The sequence below is a fragment of the Schistocerca serialis genome, chromosome 8 (assembly GCF_023864345.2).
Source record: "Schistocerca serialis cubense isolate TAMUIC-IGC-003099 chromosome 8, iqSchSeri2.2, whole genome shotgun sequence".
Classification (NCBI taxonomy): domain Eukaryota; kingdom Metazoa; phylum Arthropoda; class Insecta; order Orthoptera; family Acrididae; genus Schistocerca; species Schistocerca serialis.
This window is the reverse complement of record NC_064645.1, coordinates 311,987,853-312,001,592: the sequence shown is the minus strand read 5'-3', so window position 1 is coordinate 312,001,592 and position 13,740 is coordinate 311,987,853. Positions and strand designations below refer to the sequence as shown.

The 13,740-nt window shown below is 45.3% G+C and overlaps 1 non-coding gene across 1 annotated transcript; it reads right to left on the bottom strand.

Annotated features, from left to right (window-relative positions):
* Positions 1–12,699: 12,699 nt before the first annotated feature.
* On the bottom strand, positions 12,700–12,774 carry Trnas-cga (transfer RNA serine (anticodon CGA)). Its single transcript has one exon. It is a non-coding gene; the product is annotated as a tRNA-Ser (tRNA).
* Between the last annotated feature and the right edge of the window lie 966 nt (positions 12,775–13,740).

Here is a 13,740-nt window from a genome sequence, read left to right as displayed (position 1 = left end):
AAGTAATTTCTCAGTTGACATACCAAGCCTGAGTGTGCCACGTTCCAGTCCTATCATGAATGAAAAATCTCTCTTTGTACCAAGAATCGAACCAGGATCCTCCGCACAGCTATCAGACACGCTGACCACTAAACTAACGAGGCTGTCAGTGTTGTGATCGGCCGTAATGAAATGGTGTCAACAATTTGACCGAGGCCGCCCAGAAGGGGGCGATGTTCATTGGGAATGACGGCCAACTACGTCATTCACAGAGCACAATATCCAGGCACTCCAGGAAGAACATGTGGGGGGAGGGGGGAGTGGTTCTGGGAGGGGGGGGGGGAGGGGGAGAGATTTTGCAACGATAAGGACATTCGTGCAACTGTTCTCGAATGGCTTCATCAGCAAGTATCGGATTTCTGTAGTCGAGGACCTGAATAGTTGGTAGAACTTTCCATCCGTTGCTTGCAGAGAACTCGTGACTATGTCGACAAATAGGATCTTGTATCAGTGTCTTTTGTAGTGCAGCATTCAATGAAAGTTACTTGGCCTGTCATAATAGTGTGTAGCTTAATGTCTGAAGTCCTCCCGTACGAAGAAGAGCCGCTCGTTTCACCATGGAATCGGTTAATAAACGCGAGAGCGATTCGGAGGTGCTCAACAAACTTCAATTAACAGACGCTGTAAGAGAGGCGTTGGGCAACACAGAGAGGTTTGCTGTTGAAGTTCTGGGAGTATACGGTCTTAGAAGACTCAGAGAAGATATTTCTTGCAAATAACTCTCGCAAAACTGCACCAACAAGACTAATTATTTAAAGAATAACTTTTTAATATATCATGTTTTTCAAAAGAATCGAAAAGTATAAAATAGTTTCTTCTAGCTTGAAACAGATTCCTAAGTCCATACAGATAGTCCTGAATATTTGTGCTTGTGAATCTTTCTTAGCTATGAATATACTTGTAGAATTTAAAAGGAAAAGCGTGGGGCACTTACAATAAGTAATAGTAAAGAGCTGAACTGTTCATGCGTCGATTACGTAATGAGAGCGCTTCTACGATTATCTCAAGAAAAGACTTCGCAAATAAAAATTAGAGAGAATCAGGCTCATATCTGAGGACTTACCAGCAACCGTTCTTACGACGAAATATCAGCAAGTGGAACAGCAAAGTGGGAAACAGCAGTAGCACACAGAGCACCCTCCGCGTAAGCGGGTTAACACTGCATTGCCATGGATTTCTCAACGAATATTAAAGTTTCAAGTCTCTAACTGATCGGGAAACGACAGTGGTACTCCCCTCCATACAACAGACAATAAAGCGAGTTAATATTATTGCACTGTCATCCAGTTATGAGCTATGTTGAAAGTTTTATGTCTCTACCTCGTCGAGAAGTTAGTTTAGAATCAGCTTCAAAATTTTTGCTGAACAAACAGGAAAGCGATCTAAGAAAATCGTGTTAAAAAACAGAATATTTCTATAGCTCACAAACCAGCTTACGGTGTAAGGCGGAGATTACTAGCGTTACTATTAACATTTTCCACACCCTTGTCCCATTCTCGAATTATGTACGCCAAGAACGACTACCGAAAAACCCCCTGATTACATATAGCTTCTGTAATTTTCTCTTAGCGGTCATTTCGCGATACATGTGTGGCAGGAAGCCAACTCCTCTTGGGACGTGCGCTCCCGGAATTTCTGCAGTAACCCTCTCCATGGCATGCAACGCGTCTCTTCAAGCGTCTGCCACTGGAGTTTGTTGAATACGCCTGCAACGCTCTCGTGCCTATTAAAAGATGGAGTGACGAAACGTGCCAATCTTCTTTGAATTTTCTGTAATATTCCTGAACCGGTCTTACGTCTATATTGTAGGCCATTTCTTTCGTGGGTGAATTATATCCCTCTACGATTTTTCCAATATATCTGAGTCGGGCATCTGTTTTTTCTGCAGTTGGTTCTATGTGGTCCTTTCCCTTTGGGTTGGTCCCTAGGTTTATTCTTTGGTATCTTGTAGTTGTTACTATAAAAAGTGGATTAGCTACAATTGTTTAAACGAATAGTATTGGGTCTCTCGGCCTATTAGTGAGTAAGACGTATTTTTGTACGTATAGAACCAACTGGCAGTCCCTGTACGAACCATCGATACTCCGCAGTTATTCCTGCGTTTCGCTACCGTCCTCTGGTGATGCAGCTTCGCTATAGACAATAATATTGTCTATGAACAGCTTCATCCAACTTCCTACTTTAACCACTAGATCGGGCATAGGCAACCTTCGCTGATCCGCGGCCGGCCGTGGTGGCCGAGCGGTTCTAGGCGCTACAGTCTGGAACTGCGCGACCGCTACGGTCGCAGGTTCGAATCCTGCCTCGGGCATGGATGTGTGTGGTGTCCTTAGGTTAGTTAGGTTTAAGTAGTTCTAAGTTCTATGGGGTTAATGACCTTATAAGTTAAGTCCCATAGTGCTCAGAGCCATTTGAACCATTTGCTGATCCGCGGGCCTGATTGACAAACTTAAACTGACGAGCATCCTTGCCAGGTGACGCGACAGCAACACTCCTAGAGCATAAAGTCAAAACTATAGCGTTCGTGACTTTAACGTTTATGGGGTCGTCATCATCATCATCATCATCATCATCATCGTCATCATCATTTAACCGTTCCAGTTTTCCAGATACTGGCACTAAGTCTCTTCCACTTCGTCCTGTCCAAATACGCCTGTTTACGGAGAACAGGGTAACAGGTTATGGGGTAACGAAACAATACGAATGGCGGCCCTACCGCGATATGCCTCGTCAACAAATTATGCTCTAACCACTCCCTTTTGAGAGTGCTTTAGCCCATCTTCAGATTGTTTCTTTACTTATGACGCTTGAAAAGAGCTCTCCTGAAGACATCCGTTGCAAAATTGTGTAAACAATCAAAGGTAGAATGTCTATCAACTTGAAATGTCACTACGTACAAATAAATGCCTATATAAGCAACTGCTTGTAGCTAATTCAGTATAAATTACCTTCAGTTTCAACAGTCGCTCTGTTGTAATAAGTCCAAAACGGACAAGAATTATTTATTAATGTTAAAACGAGTGGAAAACCCGAGCCGACACGAGCCTCGACGGGAATGCTCGAAAATGCGTCTATGGCAGCTTACAATGTGAATGCCTCGTTCTCTCTCCTACGAATTTCTTCGGTGAGCCAGATTGAAACCAATGGCTGGCCGAATACGGCCCATGAGCTACGGGTCCTCCGCATTTAACCAGGCCGTCGATGTATATTGCAACCTGTTACGGTCCTGTAACAAGGCCGCGTGGTCTAGGGCGCCCCCCCCCCCCCCCCCCCCACCCGTCGGCGGTTTGAGTCGTCCAGCAGCTTGCTCCCATAGAAGCTTACCGAAAATTCCCCCCTCCGCCCCCCCGCCCCCCCCCCCCGAACAAAAAAAAAAAAAAAAACAAAAAAAAACGGTTCTCTAACAGTCCTTTGGGAAACTCCCAAAATAAGCTTTATGTCATGGTAAAACAACGTTCGAAACTACGAGGATTGTTCCTCTAAGAACAACGCGTTGAGTTATACACAAGGTTTTTCTTCCCATGCATCGTTTTCAGATAGAATAAAGATGAGGGGAAAAACGATAGTGGCATCAGAAGCACACAATTAAATGGGTTTTGATGTGCAGATACAGATATTGGTGTAAAATGGCCTCATAGCAGAAACTGCAAGTGTGGAATTACAATGCAGTAAGAGGTGAAAATGCTATCCATAAAAATTAAATTCAGTTACATATATTTGTTAAAACATATCCTGCCGTACGCTATTATCTGCATGTAAAAAAATTAATTGTCAGACTGCTTCTCGGGCACATAACCCATCATCAGTGGCATCTGATACAAAGGGCAAACAAGTAGATGTATACGTACAAGGACATCTTAGACACGTTACTGTGGTAATACGATAGTACGTCCTTAGACACAGATCCCTTTTAGCAAACTCTTTATAAGTGCACAGACTTTAATACATTTACGTCCCCTACCTCCAGAGTGATGTTCGAAATATATGACATTAATTTTTATCTCTCTATACAGGATGATTCAAAATTCATACTAGAGGGAGTTAGGCGTTGCAAAAGATACTTAGCAAATTAAGTCTTGAGAAGGAGCCATGTTCGGAAATGTACAGTTCTGATAAAAATAAGTTTGAAGGTCGGATCGCTTTCAAATCTCTCACCTAACGCTACGCACACAAACCGTTTCAATTCTTGTTATAATTATGACATCACATAACACATTCTCCTTTGTACAAAAATTGCTGCGAGATATTGGTACTTTCGAAACTACGAGAATTGGCTGTGGTACTCGACGAACGCAGTGAACACTCCACTTGGAAGAGACCGTGCTACCTCATGCAGGAGTGATCGAAACATTTCCCATGCCACCTGCTCCTACATCCCTCATGTCGGAGGTCATTATGACTGCGAGTGTAGTAAGAAGCGGGAGATTTGAAAGTGCTCCTATCCTCAAACTGACTTTACCTCCAAACACTACATTTTGGGCCATGGGTTCCTTATCAACAGTTCACCTACCTAGTCTCTTCTACAACCCCTAGAGGCCTATAATAGGAATTTTGAATCGTCATTTATATTCTACGCTTTTACGCCATTCGTCAAACTGCGGTGATCGATGTACATAGTGAGAGCATGTCACAGGTCTGTAGAGAAATGGTTCCCAATGAAAGAACGGGGCTCTCCTCCCTAAACACAATTCCATGTTTCCATTCCGTGTCAGTAGCGTCCAATACGACCAACAAATGTAGACGTCAACCATTTTGCAGCTATAACATATGAACACGTCAACACACACTATGTGATCAGAAGTGTCCGGACACCACCAAAAATATAAGTTTGCGTTGTGCTGCTACCTACTGCTAGGTACTCCATATCAGCGACCTAACTAGTCAACAGACATCGAGAGAGACAAGAATGGGGCGATCCGTTGAACTAGAGGGCTTCGAAAGTGATCAGATGACTGTGTGTCACTTATGTCGTACGTGTGTACGCGAGATTTCCACGCTCCTAAACATGCCTAACTTCACTGTTTCCGAAGTGATAGTGAAGTGGAAACGTGAAAGGACGCGTACAGCACAAAAGCACACAGGACGACCTCGTCTGTTGACTGATATAGATCGCAGACAGTTGAAGAGGGCCCTAATGTGTAGTAGTCCGGCGGGAAGGCGCGCCGATCCCCGGCACAAATCCACCCGGCGTATTAGTGTCGAGGTCTGGTGTGCCGGCCAGTCTGTGGATGGTTTTTAAGGCGGCTTTCCATCTGCCTCAGCGAATGCAGGCTGGCTCCCCTTATTGCGCCTCAGTTGCACAATGTCGGCGATTGCTGCGAAACACTTTCAACACATACGCGTACACCATGATTACTCTACCACCCAAACATTTGTGGTTACACTCGTCTGGTGTGAGACGTTCCCGGGAGGGGGGGGGGGGGGTCCCACTGGGTGCCGAACTGCTCAATGACCCCGGATTGGGTGTGGGGCGGCGGTGGGGTGAGTGGACTGCAGTAACCTGTTGTGGGGTTGTGAACCACTGAGGGCTACGGTGGGGACGGAGCCTCTCCGTCGTTTCTAGGTCCCCACTTCCATACAATGCAATAGAGTACAATGTGTAATAGGCAGACATCTATCCAGTCCATCACACAGTAATTACAAACTGCATCAGGACCCACTGCAAGTATTATGACAGTTAGGCGGGAGGCGAGAAAACTTGGTCTTCATGGTCCAGAGGCTGTTCATAAGGAACACATCAAGCCGGTAGATGACAAACGATGTCTCGCTTGGTGTAAGGAGCGTAAGCATAGGACGATTGAACAGTGGAGCCGACCGTTGTGGCCGAGCGGTTCTAGGCGCTTCAGTCCGGTACCGCGCTTCTCCTACGGTCGCAGGTTCGAAACCTGTCTCAGGCATGGATATGTGTGATATCCTTAGGTTAGTTAGGTTTAAGTAGTTCTAAGTCTAGGGGGCTGATGACCACAGATGTTAAGTCCCATATCGCTTAGAGCCTTTTGAACCATTTGAACAGTGGAAAAACGTTGTGTGGAGTGACGAGTCATGGTATACAATGTGGCGATCCGATGGCAGGTTGTGGGTATGGGAAATGCCCGATGAATGTCATCTGGCAGTGTGTGTAGTGCCAACAGCAAAATTCGTAGGCGAAGGTTTTGGGGTATGCTCGTATTTTTCATTGGGGGGAGGGGGGCTTGTACCCTTTGTTGTTTAGCGTGGAACTATCACAGCACAGGCCTACGCGTTTTAAGCACATTCTTCTTCCCACTGTTGAAGCAATTCGGTGACGGCGATTGCATCTTTCAACACGGTCGAGCACCTGTTCATAATGAACGGCCTGTGGCCGAGTGGTTACACAGAGTCCTGACCCGAACTGCATAGAGCACCTTTGGGATGTTTAGGAACGCCGGCTTCGTGCCAGGCATCACAGACTGACATTGATACCTCTCCTCAGTGCAGCACGCCGTGAGGAATGGTCTGCCATTCCCCCAAGAAACCTTCCAGCACCTGCTTGAACGTATGCCTGCGTGGGTGGAGGCTGCCATGAAATCTAACGGTAGGCCTACACCAAATTGATTTCCAACATTACCGATGGAGGGCGCCACGAACTTGTAAGTCATTTTCAGCCAGTTGTCTGGATACTTTTGATCACAGAGTGTATAGGACAGAGAGAGAAATATAATGGACGTTATTGTGTTCACAATGACATGGTTTTACACTACTGCTCAGTAAAAAACAGAGTGCTTTGAACAACAATAGGTAGGAGGTACAGATTCACAGGACATGTGCATTGGTATGTTCTGCAGAAATGATTACCATTTCAGTCACCTCGGTTCAACATGTGCGCTGTTGCCTAATAGGCACAGAGACCGCCATGGGTCCTGATAACTTGTTCCATGCGTGATGGCATCAACGCCTATAGGGTGCAACTGACGTCCTGTGGTATAGCCACCAATGCTGCATTTACCTGGTTCCAAAGTTTATCTGTGATATTGGCAAAGGGGCACAGCACTGCCCCCACCTTTTCACCATATTCCCTATATTTTAGTTCGGCGACAAGTTTGGTGACGTGGCGCTCCAGGGCAAAACGCTGACAGCCTGTTACAACAAGAAGGCACGTTTTCGTGCTGCAACATGTGGTGGTGCATTGTCTTGCTGAAAAATTGCGTCTACATTGCTGTGCAGAAAGAGTATGACTACAGATCGCAGATATGCCACACTGGTCACAGTGCCCTGGACATGCTCCTACTGTTATTTATAATTGTACCCACTAGCAGCCGCCACCATAAGGCCTTGAGTTGGCGCTGTAGGTCTTGCGCGAATGCAGTCGCTGTGATGCCGCTACCCTCGTCTGCGGCGAACTAAAATACGGCCATAATTTTCAAACAAACAGAACCTGGATTCGTTCGACTATCTAATGATATTTCTAGTAAACGACGACAGACTTGTCACCCCTGAGAATGTGCGATATGTTACACTGTTCGACTGTTGCGCCAGAGCCAAGGAGGACTCAAACCTTTCTGCAATGCCATTTGGATGAGATGTCTATCTTCTCGGGGGGGTGGTCTGGCTGGTGCCATCTGACTCACATTGTCATGTTCTACGGCCTTCCGTAAACCATTCTGCACACGCCCGTTGCACTGCCGAATCAACGTCCCACACGAGGAGCAATTTCCCAGGTGTGTGTACCACATTCTCTCATAACAATATTGCACCCTCTTTCAAACGCACTGATTTGACGGTACGGTTCAGACATACGTCTGCGATGTATCCTGAATGTCCGCTCAATTCACACGGATCCATTGCCATTGGTTTATGACGATAACGAGAGCCGCAGGCACATTTCACCAGTAGGTGCTTGTGCGCCGCGATATCATTGGTGGAAATTGCAACAAAACGACTATTCACTTTGGTGTGTAGAACGTATGAGACAGGTGACATCACATCTGACTTTCGGATAAACATCATCCACATCATTCCTAAGGCTTCAACGTCTGACAGGTGCGAAAATTGTCGTACAATCAGCTTAACAGCTCACTCATCCAAACTGCTGCCGCGAATAAGAAAAACTAATGAAAAATTAAGCGTTCGACAATGTAAAAGGAGCACGATGTTCGAAATTCTGCGAAAAATAGGGGTAAGCTTTAGGGGCTATGGGTAATAATAAGAGTCAAGAGGGGATTATAAGAATGGACGACCGAGAACGAAGTGCTCGGAATGAAAAGGGTGTAAGACAAGAATGTAGCCTTTCTCCCCTACTGTTCAATCTGTGTATCGACGAAGCAGTGATGGAAATAACAGAAAGGTTCAGGAGTGGTGGTGAAATTCAAAGTGAAGGGTTATGAGTGATACGATTCGCTAGTAACATTGTTATCCTGTGTGAAAGTGAAGGAGAATTACATGATCTGCTGAATAAAATGAACAGTCTAATGAGTACAGAATACAGACTGGGAGTAACTCAAAAGCAGGCGGAAATAATAAGATGTAGCAGAAATGAGGACATCTAGAAACTTAACCATCAGGATTGATGGTCACGAAGTAGATCAAATTGAGGAATTCTACTCCCTAGGAAGCAAAATAACCGATGACGGATGGAGTAAGGAGGACATCAAAAGCAGGCTAGCACTGGCAAAAAGTGCATTCTTAGCCACCAGAAGTCTACTAGTGTCAAACATAATCTTAATTTGAGGTAGAAATTTCTGAGAATATACGTTTGGAAGAGAACATTGTATGGTTGGGAAACATGTATATGGGAATACAGAAACAGAAGAGAATCGAATTATTTGAAATGTCGTGCTACAGACGAATGTTGAAAATTAGGTGGACTGATACGGTAAGGAATGAAGAAGCTCTGCACAGAATCATAGAGGAGATGAGTATGTGCAAAACAGTGACAAGGTGAAGGGACAGGATGATAGGACGTCTGTTAAGACAGCAGGGAATGATTCCATGGTACTAGAAGGAGCTGTAGAGGGAAAAAACTGTAGAGGAAGACAGAGTTGTAAAACATCCAGCATATAATTGAGGGCGTAAGTTGCAAGTGCTAATCTGAGATGATCAGATTGGCATAGGAAAAGAATTCGTGGTGGGCTACATCAAACCAGTCAGAATACTGATGACTCTAAAAATTCGATGCTGGCCTTGAACCCGTGGGCAGAAATGGTTGAAATGCTAATTATTTCTGCAGGAAATGCTATTGTAGGTGTTTTCTGACTGTAAGTGTTATCAGACTTTCAATATCAGTCGATTTCTATGTTTTCCAGCTCCACATCAATTTCAACATAATAATGATTACATCTTGATACAAACGTAATTTCGTTGGATGTAAAAAACGATGTAAATATTCCCCTGCATGTTTGTATCAATGTCTGTCTGGATAAACAAACATTAATGATGATCGACAGCACACCGAAATTAACTTGGCATCGAAATGTTGGGTACGGATACACTACCTATCAATGACATATGAAAAATTGTCCCGGTGTAGGACTCGAACACATTTTTCCCACTTATCGCGAGCGGTCGTCTTAATCTTTTTGGCTATCCGTGCACGCCTCCCTTCCCGACAATATCTTTCGTGTGTCACACTGTCTGCAGAAGATCTATACCTAACACACGTTGTGCCAAGATATTCGCAGTTAGCGAATCAGTTTCGAATATGTTAATAACCTATTGTGTACTACGCAAAATGTTCTACTATTACATATATCAATGTGTATGTTTGGTCGGTTCGTTGATTTGGGAGAGAGAACCAAGCAGCAGGTCAACGGTCCCATCGGATTAGGGAAGGACAGGGAACGAAGACGGTCGTGCCCTTTCAAAGGAACCATCCCGGTATTTGCCTTAAGCGATGCACGGAAATCACGGAAACCCTTAATCAAGATAGCCGGACGCGGGTTTGAACCGTCGTCCTCCCTAATGTGAGTCCTGTGTGCTAACTACCGTGCCACCTCACTCGATTAAGATGTATGAATTAATTTGTTCATTTTCTGTATCAGATGCCGCTGACGATGGACGACATGATCAGTAGGACAGGTTAAATATTTTTATATTGAGCTCGGAGTGCAGAGCAAATTTCTTTTAAAAGAAAAAAGCTGCGGAGCAACAAAGGTACAAGATTATCACGCTTCGTGCATGTTTAGAAAGTAGAAAAAATTAGCAGTCACGAGCTAAGGACGTATGAAACCACGGAGGCTCACCTCGAATCCCGTGTCCTTCTTGGTGGTGACGCCCTGGCCACCTCCACTCTGAACGGTGTTCATTGTTAACGGCGCCTGGAGACTGCGGCGGGGGCGATGCAACCAGCGAAGCACATATCGAACTCCTGAGGACGCTGCGTCCACAGCGCGGACGTCGCTGTCTCGTCCGCTGCAGAGTCGCTCCTCTGGTGAATTCCGCCTCCGAGAATGAGTCTCACGCGACGCTGGACCTCGGCAGCTCCGCGTTCATTAATTCCGTTGGCGTCAAAGTTTTAATTTGCACAAGCATCGATCTTCTTAACAACGGAGGAATAATGCTTGCGTAACTTATGCATATGAATATTACAATCGATTTACACAGATACCTAAAATATTATCGAAAATTCAGTGGCTTACACCGAGTCTATAAATACTTGCACTTCTAATTTGATGTGAAGCAGTGGTACTAGATGAAATGTTTAAAGTTCATGTGATCTAACACTTGATGGTAAGGACCGAAGTTTACTTTCATGTATGCAAATGTCAACCTACGCTCGTTCTACAAGAACGAAATAAAAATTCGAGCTATACCTGCAGTATCACATTGGCACACTTCGTGTACATTATTGCCCTTTTAATACTAGGCTGAGTGAGGTATCTAGGAAATTTGAAGAAAAAGTTCAGATTACTTCTTAGCAAAAATTGGAGAAAAGTGATAAATGTAAAAGATATGCTTATTAACCATCCAACGTACTACTAATTCTATTACAGTATACTACTCTCGATATTTATGAAGATTAAGAGAATGATGTGTCTAAGCCTCACTCAAACATGTGATAATCCTTCTGCACAAACCTCTATTTAGATTGTACAGACATATGTAGCCCGGAAGAAATGAAGAAACTGATGTTGCACAGGCGATAACATACCACAGAAGCCACAGAAGCATGTCACTGTTCTCTCTTTATCGAAACCGTTGACACCGCTTTCCGACACATCCCTCATTGTTAGTTACTTTCAGACAGTCTTCTTTAAAGAAGATATGAAATATTATTCAGAGATCTTATAAGTTTCTCTAAACGACTATCTTCTGTGCTTTTTCCATGGGACTCCAGAATATTATATGCAGAGAGCTTTCTGCAGGCATTACGGCGATACCTACACAGGGCCCTGCTAAGAATACAGCTGAAGCAAGAATTAGGCTCCAGAGCGAACACTCCAGTTCTAGTAAGGAAAAAGCTGATTATTACAATTTTAAATGTTTAGAGTAGTAATTAAAACGATCAGATATTTATATACATTTTCGTGTTACTGGTATAAAGAGAGCCACAGCTCTTATGAAGATGATTGGCTTCATTGTCGCAGCTGTGGTAGTAGGAACTGAGGCGTCCATACATACACTGATTCAGTATGTTAAAGGAGGAATATGAAGTTCGTCCGTGATTATCCTAATTGATTTATCTAATATCGTTACAAAACCGGAAGCAATGAGCATTCAAAGCGCTTTTTTGTAGAATTATAACAGCGTAGTCTCTCTCCAGAAGAACTATTTCTCGAGATAACGCAAAACGGCAGTTGTCCTAAAAAGCGGGAAGTGACATTCTACACACACAGTACTTGACGGCGGGAATGGTCGTTTTTAAAGGGTAAAATATCAGGTCCGTTTGGTATTAAAGTGTTGATTTATCAAAAAATTGTCTGAGGCACAGAACGCGCTTCTTTGGTTCACTGGTAGCTTGAAGTGTTATTTGTTTACAATGACAGACTGGGTCCCCACGAGGTGACGTCACAACAGGCCGACGCAGTCTTCTGGAGACGCGTTCGCGATCGCCGGCGACTGTCGGCGGACCGCGAGTCGCGGGACGCCAGCGACAACGGCGGCGGCGGCGGCGGCGGCGGCTACGGCGACCGCTTGTCCAGAAGCCGGCGGGAGACTGGAGGCCGCACCCGGGCATACGCCCCCGCGGCCGCCGGGACGCCGGCCGTGTGCGCATGCGCCGCCGGGACGCTGCGTGGCCGTTCGCCGCCTGCCGCATGCGATGCCCGCTGCCCGGGTGCGAACACCTGCTGCCGCGGATCCCCTCTCCTGGGAGCACGGCAGGTAACGCCGGCCACTGCGTGGCGATGGCTTCCTAATCCCTCAGCGCCAATTAACGCCGTCCCACATGCGACGCCACGCTTCGTGCCCAGCCTATTACCAACAGTGCCTCTGGTTATGGTCTGCCAATTGAGGATACCAATTGTCACACCCAGCTATGCCACACACATGGAAATATAACAGCACAAGCGCGAGTATGACTGGCGCTGAGTGTTCCGTAAAAACTGAAGTACATAAACAGTGATGTCAGACATGATTTGAAAACTATTTTATACTCCGGGTACCGGCAGATGTTGAAAGGCATGGCGTTCTCAAGAATTCAGCTAACAACTGGTAAAACTGTTGTTTATTAAAACACAACTGAAACTTCCTGGAAGATTAAAACTGTGCGCCGGACCGAGACTCGAACTCGGGACCTTTGCCTTTCGCGGGCAAGTGCTCTACCAACTGAGCTACCCAAGCACGACTCACGCCCAGTTCTCACAGCTTTACATCTGCCAGTATCTCGTCTCCTACCTCCCAAACCTTACAGAAGCTCTCCTGCTAACCTTGCAGAACTAGCACTGCTGAAAGAAAGGATATTGCGAAGACATGGCTTAGCCACAGACTGGGTGATGTTTGTAGAATGAGATTTTCACTCTGCAGCGGAGTGTGCGCTGATTTGAAATTTCCTGGCAGATTAAAACAGTGTGCCGGACCGAGACTCATTCTGGAAACATCACCCAAGCTGTGGCTTAGCCATGTCTCCGCAATATCCTTTCTTTCAGGGGTGCTAGTTCTGCAAGGTTCGCAGGAGAGCTTCTGTGAAGTTTGGGAGGTAGGAGACGAGGTACTGACGGAAGTAAAGCTGTGAGGACGGGGCGTAAGTCGTGCTTGGGTAGCTCAGTTGGTAGAGCACTTGCCCGCGAAAGGCAAAGGTCCCAAGTTTGAGTCTCGGTCCGGCACACAGTTTTAATCTGCCAGGAAGTTTCAAATCAGCGCACACTCCGCTGCAGAGTAAAAATCTCATTCTGGGAAAAACAGAACCGGTTTCGCGGCCTAAAGCAGCACCATCAGATGTAACAACGTCAAAACGTCATATACATATCCATCGCTCCTAATCAAAATTTACTATTCTCTGAACATTGTCAACACTATGGTGAGGAAAAGGTACCTAAGAAGCTCTTCATTCACTTAGGACTACTAACTGCAGGTTGTCCTAAAGAATAGAGCCACATTATTGACAAAATTCACTGAATTGCAAATTTTGTCGCGGATCAGTGGGTATGCCAGTTATCTTTAAACGCTGTTGCAGCTGCTAATGCTGCTTTAGGCTGTGAAACTGATTGTGTTTTAATAAACAACAATTTTGCCAGCTGTTAGGGGAGTTCTTGCCAATATCGTTACAGTCATAAACGCTCGTAAGGGTGTTGAAGGGTAGGTTGTGCT